Source organism: Myotis nattereri, assembly GCF_964212035.1.
Source record: "Myotis nattereri genome assembly, chromosome: 21".
Lineage (NCBI taxonomy): Eukaryota > Metazoa > Chordata > Mammalia > Chiroptera > Vespertilionidae > Myotis > Myotis nattereri.
In genome coordinates, this window is record NC_138097.1 from 8,185,360 (window position 1) to 8,198,501 (window position 13,142).

The window sequence follows — 13,142 nt, forward strand, 5'->3', positions numbered from 1 at the left end:
GAAGGTAATTTTCAAATTTTAGTTTAAATTCTTGCCAAATTTCCCAATAGTTTCAAAGAATAACTTGGAGTAAATTAAACCAGCAATAACATTCCTTTATTTATATAAGCAGTTTTACTGCACCTGAGCCTGGTCCACCTGGCTTAGTGGTTGAGCATCGATCTATGAGCCAGGTGGTCACCGTTTGATTCCAGGTCAAGGCACATGCCCTAGATCTGGGCTCAACCCCAGGGTTGGGTGTGCAGGAGGCAGTCAATCAATAATTTTCATCATTGATGTTTCTCTCCCTCTCTCTCTCTTTTCCTCTCTCTCTGAAACCAATTATATATATATATATATATATATGTATGTATTCTTTTTTAAAAAAATAAAAAATAATAAAGGAAGGACAGAGGACTCACCTTGATAAGAGAGGGCAGTGGGTCTCAGCTATGGCCCACATAAAAAAACCTGGGAAGGATAAACAGACAAACCCCCTCTCCTCCTAGGCTAACACCTCTGGTCCTAACACCTCTGGCTAACACCTGTGGGGCCTCTTCCAAAGTGATCAGAAAGTTCTAGGATGATTCTGCTGTACAGTCCAGTCCAGCACCACAGGGTAAGGGTGGAGGATGCTTAACTAACAGGGACTCACTGCACACAGGCCAATCACAGGGTCTCACCACAGAAACACAGAAACCTGACTGATTGCCATTCAGTCCCTCGGAACTCTTGCTGACCAGGCCGGTCACCTGACTCACAGCTCCAACTACCGCCCAGACTTCCATGATGGGTCCACGTCCACAGGGAACTCAAAGCACTTAGGAGTGAAAGTGACTCCCCAAAGCTCTTTGCAATTGCCTCAGTTTCTCTACAGGCTCAGGGTCAGAGCCCAGAACCCTCTGCATGTCACTGTCCTCAGTACCAACATCTTTTCCAGCATCAAGCGAATCCTAAAAATAGAAACACACGAAAGAGAAAGCCATCATTTCAAATTGTCTGTACACTGACCTTCAACTTGGGAAGAAATAAACCAACTCTGCTGGTGGCCATCACTGCTGATAAACCTGATGGTCTCAGGCAGACCATCCCTCTCCCGCCTCTGCAGCCTTTTAACATCAATCTGACACTGAGCTTCCACCAGACCTCCACTGGGGCCTTGACCACTACCCATAAATCTCTGGTTGTTCCTCTCCTGTTCTCCAACCCCCAACTGTTTCCACTGATCCCCCCACTTGCGCTCCTCCCTCCTGGCCCTGTGCTCTGGATCACTCCTCCTTTCCACAAGAGTTGCCATTCCTTCCCGAATCCTGGGATGTTCACTCTTTTAACTTTTATCCTGGAAATAATGCCATACTGAGAGAAAGGCTGTGGGAACAGTACAGAGACCTCCCAGATATCCCATGTTGCTATTTCTTCGAAAGTTGACTTTTTATTGATATAGTCCACATACCATCAAACTCACCCATTCAAAATATACAGTGAGTATATTAAGGGTTGTGCATCCATGTCCACAATTTTACATCATTTTCATCGCTCATCAAAAAGCAGTTCCAAATACAATTTAAAAGCCACCCCAAATTTCCCCGCAACCCACCAGCCCTAGGCAACCAGGAGAGTACTTTCTGCCTCTGCTAACTTCTGTGCTTTTTAAGTTGATTTCTTTTTAAAAACATATTTTTATTGCCATAGCTGGTTTGACTCAGTGGATAGAGCTTTGGCCTATGGAAAAAAGGGTCCTGAGTTTGATTCTGCTCAAGGGCACATTCCTTAATTGCAGATTCCACCCTGGTCCAGGCCTTGGTTTGGGTGCGTGCAGGAGGCAACCAATCGATGTGTTTTCCTCACATTGATATTTCTCTCTGTATTTCCCTTTCTCTTACACTTTCTCTAAAAAAAAAAAAAATGGAAAATATCCTCCAGTGAGGAAATATATATATATCAAATTGATTTCTGAGAGGATTAAAAAAGGAGAGATGGAAGCATCAATTATGAGAGAATCATTGCTCGGCTGCCTCCTGCATGCTCCACACTGGGGATGCAGCCAAAGATCCAGGTATATGCCCTGACTGGGAATCAGACCATCACTTCCTGGTTCAGCGGTCAACTCTCCACTACTGAGCCAGGATGGCCAGGTTGAATTCTCTGTTTTAAACCTGACCTCTGTGCATTCAATATGGGGAAACTTCTTCTCTGGAACACTCCGGCCTGGTTCCCATGACCTTCGTCCTGCTCTTCCTACTCTCAACCGCTCTTCTTCCCAAAGCTCTGAATGTCAGTGCTTCAACCCTGAGGCCTCCCACCTCAGAGCCTCGGGACCTCCTCAGAGGGCTCAGAACACACCTCCTAACAGTGAACATTTCGGGATTTCAGAAAAGAGCCCATCATCCCTTTTGAGTGTGGGTCATCTGCATATACTGCTGTCCAAAGAAGGCCCAAGCTGAGAACATGGGCTCACCCTGGCCTTCCCTCGCACCCCTCACCCACCTAGTCAGTCCTCACTGCCACACCCACTGCAACTGAGCTAATCCTCCCACCACTGGCTCTATCCCTGCCTGACCACCTCCGTCTTCTACGTTGTAGCCAAAGGGACCATTAGCATGAAAACTTCCTTTGCCATTTTCCCACTCAGAGCCCTCTGGTGCCTTTAGGATAAAATCCCAAATTCTTGCAATGGCCTCTGCCTGCTCCTCTGTGGGCCCCACACAAACCCTTCTCCTGCTCCTCACACATTCTGGGGCTTCCCTGTCCTCCCCTACTCTGACCTGCAGAAAAGAAACAAGGTAGGAGCCATGCTCAGCTCTGCTTTCTAGAAGGGGAAACTGAGGCTTGGAAGGCTCAGCTACAGGGCTGTCCACTGGCTGAGCCGGAAGTCCAGGTGTGCTGACACATGAGCCCCAAGACAAATGGCCTTCCTCAGTAAATAATTTTTGAATACATGAATGTTAAATAAATCAATTCTTAAACTCAAGAACTAGCCTGTTTCTGAATAATGAAAAAAGGCTTGTTCACATCATCCTACATAATAAAAGAGTAATATGCAAATTAACCATCACTCTACAAAAAAAGATGGCGGCACCCATAGCAGCCAGGGCAGGACACTGGCTGCGTTACCCCAGCAATGAGAGGGCAGCAGGCACTGCCGTGGTGACCTGGACCAGGCAAACACCCAGCAGGGCCTGCTGGCGGGTCACCCCGGCAATCTGCGAGCAGGCAAGCATGGCCTGAATGCAGCACACAGCAGGGCCTGCTGACAGGTAGCTGGGTATGGTGGGTCGCCACGGCAATCCCCAAGCAGGGAACTTTGGCCTCCAGGCAGCACCCACCATGGCCTCCTGTTAGATCACCATGGAGACCCCCGAGCAGGCAAGTGCCCAGCAGGACCTGCTTGCCATCTCCATGGTGTGGAGCAGGCAGGCCCCACAGAGAGGCGAAAACCTCGGGGAGCGGGCCTAAGCCATCAGTAGGACATCCGCTGATGGCTCCCAGATTGGAGAGGGTGCCGGTTGGGCTGAGGGACCCTCCCCTTCCCCCATCTCGTGCATAAATTTCATGCACAGGGCCTCTAGTATGTAATGAAAGCCCAGTGACCAACAGCAGAATGACCAGAACAATGACCAGTCACTATGAAGCGTAATGACCAATAGGGGGCCAACACTCAATGTAGGATCTGCCCCCTGGTGGTTAGTGCACTCCTATAGTGCTGACCAGAATGAGCGGCACTTCCTGCAGGCTGATCCTTGCATGCCATGCACCCCCCCAACCCACCAGTACATGAATCCCTTGCTCTGGGCCTCAAATATATATGTATGTATGTAAATATATATAAATATGGTTAATATGCTAATTGCCTCTCCAACCGTTCAACCAATTGACCAGATGCTAAGATGCACACTGACCACCAGGGGTCAGATGCTGTGACTGGTAGGTTAGCTTGCTGCTGGGGTCCAGCTGATCAGGACTGGGATAGATGGGACAGACATGCCCTGGAGCCCTCCCACGATCCATCCTGGCCCAATCATGCACCAGTGGGGTCCCTCGGTCAGGCCTGCACCCTCTCGCTATCTGGGACTCCTCGGGGCATGTCTGAGAGCTGAATCTGTGCACCTGGCCTCTAGTTTTAAAGATTAAAAAATCAAATCACAGAAGCAGAAGATAACAGATTACTAGGAAATGAAATATAGCATTTCCCCCACTTATTTCTATGTGCTGGTCAGCTTCTGAACACTTAGGTACTTAGGAGGCAGGTCGAGTGGCCCATCGTACCTCGTCTTGTCCTGGAACTTGCCGCCTCCCCTGCTGGCTTTGGCCTGGGTCTCTGTGATCACTGACAGTGACAAAACATTATCTTTTCTCAACAAAAACCCCACATTTCTCAGCATTAACACATTACGTACCGCACAGAAATCTCTAAGACATAGGCCAGGGACCGCAAGTTTTTGGGCAAACTGCACATTATTTAAATCATCATAATGAACTTTAGGTGTTGTTTTCATTATAACATTTTTATTTACAAAAACAACTAAACAATTAAAGTTCCTAGTACTTTTTTAACGTATGGTACCGCGTAAAACATTTTCCTCTATGAAGAGGGACCAAACAAAATTTACATAAGTATCTAGATTCGCTCCTTTATCCTTGGGCGTGAAAAACAGGAACAGTCATGAGCGGTCCTTAACAGAGGATGAGGGAAACATGAGAAAACTCCTGAGCGTTACAAAATGTGTTAATAGATCAGTCCCATATCTTTCTCTGTGAAATTTCTTGTAAGTTTTTCCAAAATGACTAATATGAGGAGAGACTGTACCAGGTGGAAGTCATACAAATGGGCAATGATGGTGAACAGGTTGTCACACTCTTTGCCTTCACTGGCCTTTTTACAGACGTCATCAAACTTCCTCACTGTGGCCTCCAGATTGGGAGCTTTCACCAGCACAAAGGAAACAGACGAAACGTTATTACAAACACCTGACAATTGTGGCAGCAAGTTCTTCTCAGGGATCCTTCTCTTCAACAAGCTGTAGTGTTTATGCTGAAGGAGTCAGTACTTTTAAAACCAACGCATCATTATACTCATGGTAGGATGCACAGGCCCACAGGACATACACTTTAAAAACATGTCTGAGTGTACATTATTGATGCACAGCAACACAGACCGGCAGATGCAGCACAGAGCAATCTGCCACAGCACTGGAGCCTCCCCTGTAAGCACACCCTCTCGTCTTCTAAGTCTAGGGTGGACTGCCTCAGCAAGCAACCATCTGGCTCCTTGGAAAAATACCACCACACATCTCTGTCTGCAACGCTGCACATTTAACGGCACTCATTCTGAAGTGCCCACTGAGCCTGGAGGACGAGGCATAGAGTGGTGCTGAAGATCCACTTGGGAAGTGAGACCTGCACAAATGCAGTCCTGCTGGACCTGGGAAGGAAGACCCCGGAACAGAACTAGCAGTTGTGACCAGCAACTGGGCCACTAGACGTAAAAGATTAAACTCTGATGAACAGAAGCTGGAAGAGGAAACCTGAGGGGAAGAGCAGGTTATGGGGGGCTGCTTCAATTGTGGGTGCAGGTGAGCTCAACCAGACAGGTTACAGTGTGATATACACGTGTCATTGCTGAAGGGCAAACACTAAATGCTAGAAGACTCCAGAGAAAGGCACAGTTGGGCAGATGAGAATGACTTCAAAGAGGCCAGTGTCCATAGACAGGCAATATTCTTTAGGGAACAAATAATAAATATAACCTGTAAACTCTCTATTGGCGCCCCTGCGTGAAAATCAACTTGAAGAGCATACTATGACCAGGGCATTAAGCTCAAATATAACTTAAAAAGAGAGAGAGAGAGAGAGAAATTACCCAGCCAGCATGACTCAGTGGTTAACAGTCAACCTACGAACCAGGATGTCACAGTTTGATTCCTGGTCAGGGCATATGCCCAGGTTTCGAGTTCAGTCCCCTATGTGGGATTTGCAGGAGGCAGCTGATCAATGATTCTCTCACATCACGGATGTTTCTATCTTTCTCCCTTTCCTTTCCTCTCTGAAATCAGTAGAAATATATTTTTGAAAAGAGAAGTTAGAATTCTGCAGACATAAAAATAAACTTATATAGCCAAAACCGGTTTGGCTCAGTGGATAGAGCGTCGGCCTGCAGACTCAAGGGTCCCGGGTTCGATTCCGGTCAAGGGCATGTACCTGGGTAGCGGGCACATCCCCAGTGGAAGATGTGCAGGAGGCAGCTGATCGATGTTTCTCTCTCATCGATGTTTCTGACTCTCTATCTCTCTCCCTTCCTCTCTGTAAAAAAACAAAAAAATATGTTAAAAAAATGAATAAAAAAACTTATATAATAGAAGCGTAGTATGCAAACAGTCCACTCCATGGGAGGTTGTCCTGGAGTTCAACCAGGGGGCGGGGCTGGCTGGGGGAATGGAGGGAGTATCCAGCTGCCAGCAGGCAGCTGCTAGGGACCCTACCAGTGCATGAACCGTGTGCACTGGGCCCCTGGTTTATGTATAAACTACTCAGGTTGAATGTTTTCAACACACGATTGGAATTAATTACATCAATTTTTCTCAAATTTTGAATTTATCTGGTGTCTTCAATATAAACTACAACTTAGGAGAGCGTTTAAAACCAGCAATACCATTCACGTTGCCGACGTTATTAAGCACTTACATGAGCTCTGATGGGGCTTGCACACACTCTGCGGAGACCTGATGTTTGATTGATAAAGACTCAAGAGCAGCGCAGGGACCGTCCCCCTGGGCTGGTGACACACTCTGGGTCCCCCGAGGACGCTCCTGTCCCCACAGAACCGGAGCTTCATGGACGCCCATCCGGAGAGCTCATCCCTCTGGCACAGGTTTCAGGGGACGCCATGCTCCCAGGCACCATTCCGAGGCCCCTGCACCAGTCCTTTCTGGTGTCCTTCAGGCCAGGAGAGAAGTCCATGTGCGAAGTGGACCAATGACCTCCTGTGCCCACGTCCAGTGGACGCCTGACCTGCTGCAGGGGGTCAGGTCTATGGCGTTTATTCCAACTCGGTGACATTCTGTCTGAGCCCAGACCCTTGGCCTGAGGAGGATCCCGGTCCGTCACAGGAGGACTTGGGCCCAGGAAAGCCCTGGGACAGCGCCCTGAGCTGGGGCCACACAGGGCACAGGCAGCGCGGGCTCCATCACCCTCTGCGGGAGGGCGGGCCTGGCCCGTGCGGAGGAGTCTTTCTCAGAACCCAAACCCCGACTTCAGAAGGCGGCTCCCAAGCAGCTGGTCCACGCAGAGTGGGGGTCCTCAGCCAGCGCCCCGCAGCCCCCACTGCCCATCTTTGCTGCAGAAGCTGCCTGACTCCCTGCAGGGAGCACACCTCCACCAGGGCTGCCCTCTGAGGACGCCTGCACGCCCTCCTCCCCGCAGGGCAGCCGCCTCAGGGCTCCGCCCGCCGCCCCCAGGCCCACGTCCCCGCTGGAGGCTTCCGGCCCCGCGCTGCCGGCAGCCACACAGCCTAACAGTCCTGCACCCCCGGACTCCGAGGTCTACTGGACACACCTTGCTGACTCCCGGCAGAGGCCGGACTTCCGGGTGGTGCTGGAGGGCAGAGCACTGCGACAGGCGACGCGTCGCCCCCTGGTGGCGGGAGGCTGCAATGTGTCCACTGTCCTAACTCTGCTCTGAGTAGGTGAGTGCAGAGATGGGCTCTCACTTCACACAGGAAAGCCCTGCAGGTCCTGGTACGGAGGCCTCATGCCTGTAGGAAAATGTGCCCTTGGGCCTGGGCGTGCATTTACCAGTATTTACGGGAAATTCCTACTCAGCTTGCTGTTCTGAGACTGCTCTTTCCACTCAACCCCGGGCCTCGATGTCTCCGTGTGCCCTGTGATACCTGTCCTGAGGTGTGTGCTGCAGGGTCCCCATATCCATGCGGACGGGACACAGCGACCGTGGCCTTATTTGGGAATGGGGCCTTTGCAGTTGTAATCAAGCTCAGAGGAGGCCTTGGGTCTTGGATGGCTGGGCCCTCACTGCAGTGACAGGTGACTTGTAAGACGGAAATTAGACTCACTCACAGAGAGAAGGTCATGTGACTTGGACACAGAGATGGGTGGGGAGGATGAGTCTCCAAGCCAAGGAACCAGGGATAGCTGGCACCACCAGAAGCTGGGAGAGGTTTTCCCTTACAGCCCCAGAAGGTCCAACCATGTCCTCACCCTGATTTCTGGGGGTGAGTGTTTCAGAGGCAGTGTGGAGAGCTCTGGTCCCTGCCCACCTGCCCAGATCACTGTCTTCTAAGCTCCTGCAGAGAAGGCACAGTGGAGGAAGGGACTCCCAGGTGCAGCCTCCAGGATGGGGGTGAAGAGCAGGAGGAGGGGGTGCCTGGGGCACTGGCTCCTCACTGCCTCCCTGGGCACCTACCATCCTGTGCCTTGACAAGTGGACCAGGGCTGATATCTGCCCAGAGGGCCTGAGACCAGGTGTGCAGGGCTGTGCAAGGGAGACTCAAGAGCAGACATGACAATGTTCGTCTTCCATCTGTCCCACCTCCTCCAGTGTTGCATATACTCAGCACCCTCACTACCTCCACCCAAGTCTCTACAGGCTCTCCCTATGGTCTTACACCCTGGACAGCATGCCTGTCTCTCATTCAATCATTTCCTGGTGGTAACTGGGAAGAGGGAGTCAGTCACCCTTTTTGTCACCACGTTTAACAGGAACTATATGAAGTACATCCCTTAATTCCCGCAGAGTGCTTAGAAGGAGTCTGACCCAGAGTAGCTTCTCAGTGAATGAAAGTCAGCACCCTCCCCAGGCATTCAGGGCAGTTGGTGGACAGAAAGTTCTGTTTCTCTGGACCTGGTGAAAGGGCTGGTTGCAAATATAAAACATTCCATGAATGACACAGGAGCCGATGGGTGTGCAACAGGGCTAGTGGTAGGGCCAGGGTGCTATACAAATACACTATAAGAAATTGAGGCTGCCATTCAGAAAAGGACTACCTGATTGAGTGAGGTTCTCATAGATACCTTCAGCTTGTTTTACTTGCCAGCATAAAAGAAAACATCATCCAACATTCACGTTGGAACCACACTCATCTGTTCATTGAGGGTAAGCTATAAATACACCTGTTTCGCGAAATCAATGAGAGCAAGTAAGCAAGAGGAAACAAAATGTGTCAGGAACAAGGCCAAATACACACATGCTTTAATGGAGGTGAAGTAGCTAACACGTGTCCTAAGGGGCACACTCTCATAGTGGTGGCCTCTGGGAAGGCGGTTTGTCATTGCATTGTGAGAATCCCCAGGCCAAAGTGGATTTGTTCAAAAGATACCAGTGGCTGGAGGTACAAACAGGAGTTTCGCATATGGGGGTGTGACCCTTAGGACTGGCACAGTGTTCTCAATAACAGAACAAATGGAAGCAGCACGGGAACCCGTTCCTCTTTCTATAGCCGCTCTGTTACCGCAGGCCGACAGGAGAGGAGGCCGTTATCTTCAGAAGACGTGTTGGTTGTTTGAAGGCCCTGGATCTGCTTTGGGGTCAGGAGGAGGGGCCACTATGGGTGCTCTGGCCTTTCAGTACGGGTCATTGGTGGTCTTATATGATTTTTCTTTTTGATGATTTTGGTATTTTGTGGGTTTTTTTGGTTTTTGTGTGGGCTTTTCCTAAATGTGGGAGGGTATTTGGTGGAGGAACTGGTAAAAGGAAGGGAATCACCAGTATCTGGAAAAGGGAGAACCTATTTTTAAGGGGGTGGGATGTTCAAGGAAGATGAGGACTGAAAGCGTTTCAACACAGCTGGGCGGGCCAATGGACACTTGTCTTTGTTCTTCCCTTTGTTCTTTTTTCTCCAAGCAGCTAAATGGTTATCCCCAGGTCACCAGGAGAAGAAGAAAAGAACACAAAACAGCAAATAAATGAACTGAATAACACGAATGACGCTACATTCGCTAAATGTATTTGGGAAATCAGAATCCTGTCCAGCCCAGGAGAGATGGAAACAATACCCATGGCACAACCAGAATTAGGACTCCTTGAATCATTTAGGCTCCGACTCCACTTAATTAATTCAGTGGCAACCTTGTGCCATTGTTTTACTTAGCAAGTGAGGAGAAGTCTATATTGCTCTAGGAGCTGACACATTAGACCATTTTTCAATTTCAATATATTAAATTATTAAATAAGCATGTTTATTTAGTACTTGTCTTTTCTCACTCATCCTTTTTTAAAAATATATGTTTTTATTGATTTCAGAGAGAGGAAGGGAGACGGAGAAAGAAATACAAAGATCAATGATGTTTCCATCACTGATCGGCTGCATCCTGGATGTCCCGTCCTTAGAATTGAGCCCACAACCCAGGCACGTGTCCTGACCAAAATCAAACTGTGACCTCCCGGTTCATGAGATGATGCTCAACCAACTGAGCTACACCAGCTGGGCTTATTCATCCATTTGAATGACAGGCTTCCTGACACCTTGGCTCACACACACCACCTCCAGCTCCTGTTCAAAGCCCTTGGGATACTTAATGGTATCTTTCTGTAGTAAAATGGGCTACCTCAACTATTCACTAATATATTTTTTAAATCCACACTGGAAGGTATTTTTCACATTGACCTTTAGAGAGAATGTGGAAGGGGGAGAGTAGATGGAGATAGAGAGAGAAACACCATGTGAGAGTGTCACATCCACTGGTTGCTCCTCACATGAATCCCAACTGAGGCCTGGGATCAAACCTGCAACCGAGGCACATGCCCTTGACCAGGAATCAAACCCGTGCCCCTTCATTCTGTGGGTTGGCGCTCTATCCACTGAGCCAAATCCAGCCAGGGCAAACTAATAATTCTTATACATCTAACGTAACCTCTTATAGAAGGATAAGTTTGAAAATAATGAAAGTACCTACCTCTGCCAAAATGGCTAGGGCTCGGAGAAACTAAGATGGCGGCATAGATAAACACCGGGAAATTGTCACCTCACACAACAATTGAAAAATACCGCAAAGGACGGAGCAAACATCGTCCAGAACAACAGGAAGGCTGGCTGAGTGTAAATTCTACAACTAGAAGAAAAGAGGGGCACGCTGAGAGCCAGAGGAGCTGCGGAGGTGAAGTGCAGAGGTACGGAGGCGGCTCGCGCGCGCGGAAAGGGGCTGGCACCTGAGGACGCGGCTGTCTTTTTGAATCACAAGCTCCCGACTGCTCTGAACTCCAGTTCCGGCGAGTCTCTGGGGACCCAGGACTCATACGGGGAGAAGCTGGTCTGTCAGGTGGCAGTGGGCGAACTTGAGGGCGGCGTTCCCTCAGAGGTGCTTGCAGCCGTTACCGGGACACTGAGTCGCGCGACTCCAGGCGGAGAATCAGCCATCGCTTCTTTCTCCGCCCTTTTCACTCCGTGAGACCCCGCCCCACCCAGGCTGCGGCAGAGGCTTTTGCATGTGAATGTACCTAATTGCAGCGGAGCCAGGCAGACCCGGAACTTCCAAGAGAAGGCCCAGGGCCCCGCATCGGCTTGCATTGCTTCACAGCTGAGCCTCTTCGTGGCTCCTGCTGTGTGGCCTCAGGCAGAGGCTGAATTAGCACCTCCTTAGATCCAGGAGCCACTGTGCCCAGTGGTCAGAGGGGGACCATTCTCCCACTTCAGACACGGCTGATTCCCACAGCCGGTTGGCCTGGAGGTCAATTCCTCCCAGTGATCCTACAACAACCAAGGCACCAAGAGTGCACCAAGAGTGTCCACCCCAGGTAACTGGGGAGGCTGAGCCACTGGGCCCTACAGGACACCTGGTGCGCAGGGCCACTCTATCAACACAGGGAAGCAGCCAAAATGCGGAGACAAAGAAACGGGTCACGAATGGCAGAAATGGAGGAAAGCAAACGACTGGATATAGAGTTCAAGGCCACGTTTATAAGGTTTTTCAAGAATTTTATGGAAACCGCCGATAAATTTAATGAATCCCTCAAGGGGTATAGTGAGACCATGGAGGACATGAAAAAGGACCAACTAGAAATTAAGCATACACTGACTGAAATAAAGAATAATTTACAGAGATCCAACAGCAGACAAGAGGATCCCAAGAATCAAGTCACAGATTTGAAATACAAAGAAACAAAAAATACCCAACCGAAAAAGAAAAAAGAAAAGAGATTCAAAAAATATGAAGATAGTGTAAGGAACCTCTGGGACAACTTCAAGCGTACCAACATCAGAATTATAGGGGTACCAGAAGGAGAGAGAGGGCAAGATATTGAAAACCTTTTTGAAGAAATAATGACAGAAAACTTCCCCCACCTGGTGAAAGAAATGGACTTACAAGTCCAGGAAGCGCAGAGAACCCCAAACAAAAGGAATCCAAAGAGGACCACACCAAGACACATCATAATTAAAATGCCAAGAGCAAAAGATAAAGAGAGAATCTTAAAAGCAGCAAGAGAAAGACAGTCAGTTACCTACATGGGAGTACCCATTCGACTGTCAGCTGATTTCTCAACAGAAACCATGCAGGCTAGAAGAGAGTGGCAAGAAATATTCAAAGAGATGAATAGCAAGAACCTGCAACCAAGATTACTTTATCCAGCAAAGCTATCGTTCAGAATGGAAGGTCAGATAAAGAGCTTCACGGATAAGAAAAAGCTAAAGGAGTTTATCACCACCAAACCAGCATTATATGAAATGCTGAAAGGTATTCTTTAAGAAGCGGAAGAAGAAAAAGGAACTCTTACCATTTGCCACAGCATCGATGGAACTGGAGAGCGGATAAATACCACAGGATCTCACTCATTTGTGGAATATAATGAACAACATAAACTGATGAACAAGGACTGATCCAGAGACGGAGAGGCATTGATTGGACTGTCGGGCCTTGGAGGGAAGGTAGGGGAGGGTGGGGGCAAGGGGGAAAGATCAACCAAAGGACTTATATGCAAGCATATAGGCCTAACCAATGGACACGGACAACGGGGGGGTGAGGGCATGAGCGGGGGGGGGGGGGGGTAGAGGGTACACATATGTAACATCTTAATCAATAAAAAATATATATAAAAAAAATGGCTAGGGCTCTACCACTTTTTGATGCCAAAACACACTCAACATCAAGAATGATTCCTGTTCAGCCCTGGTTTTGCTCTGTGGACAGAAAATAGGCCTGCAGACTAAAAGGTCCCAG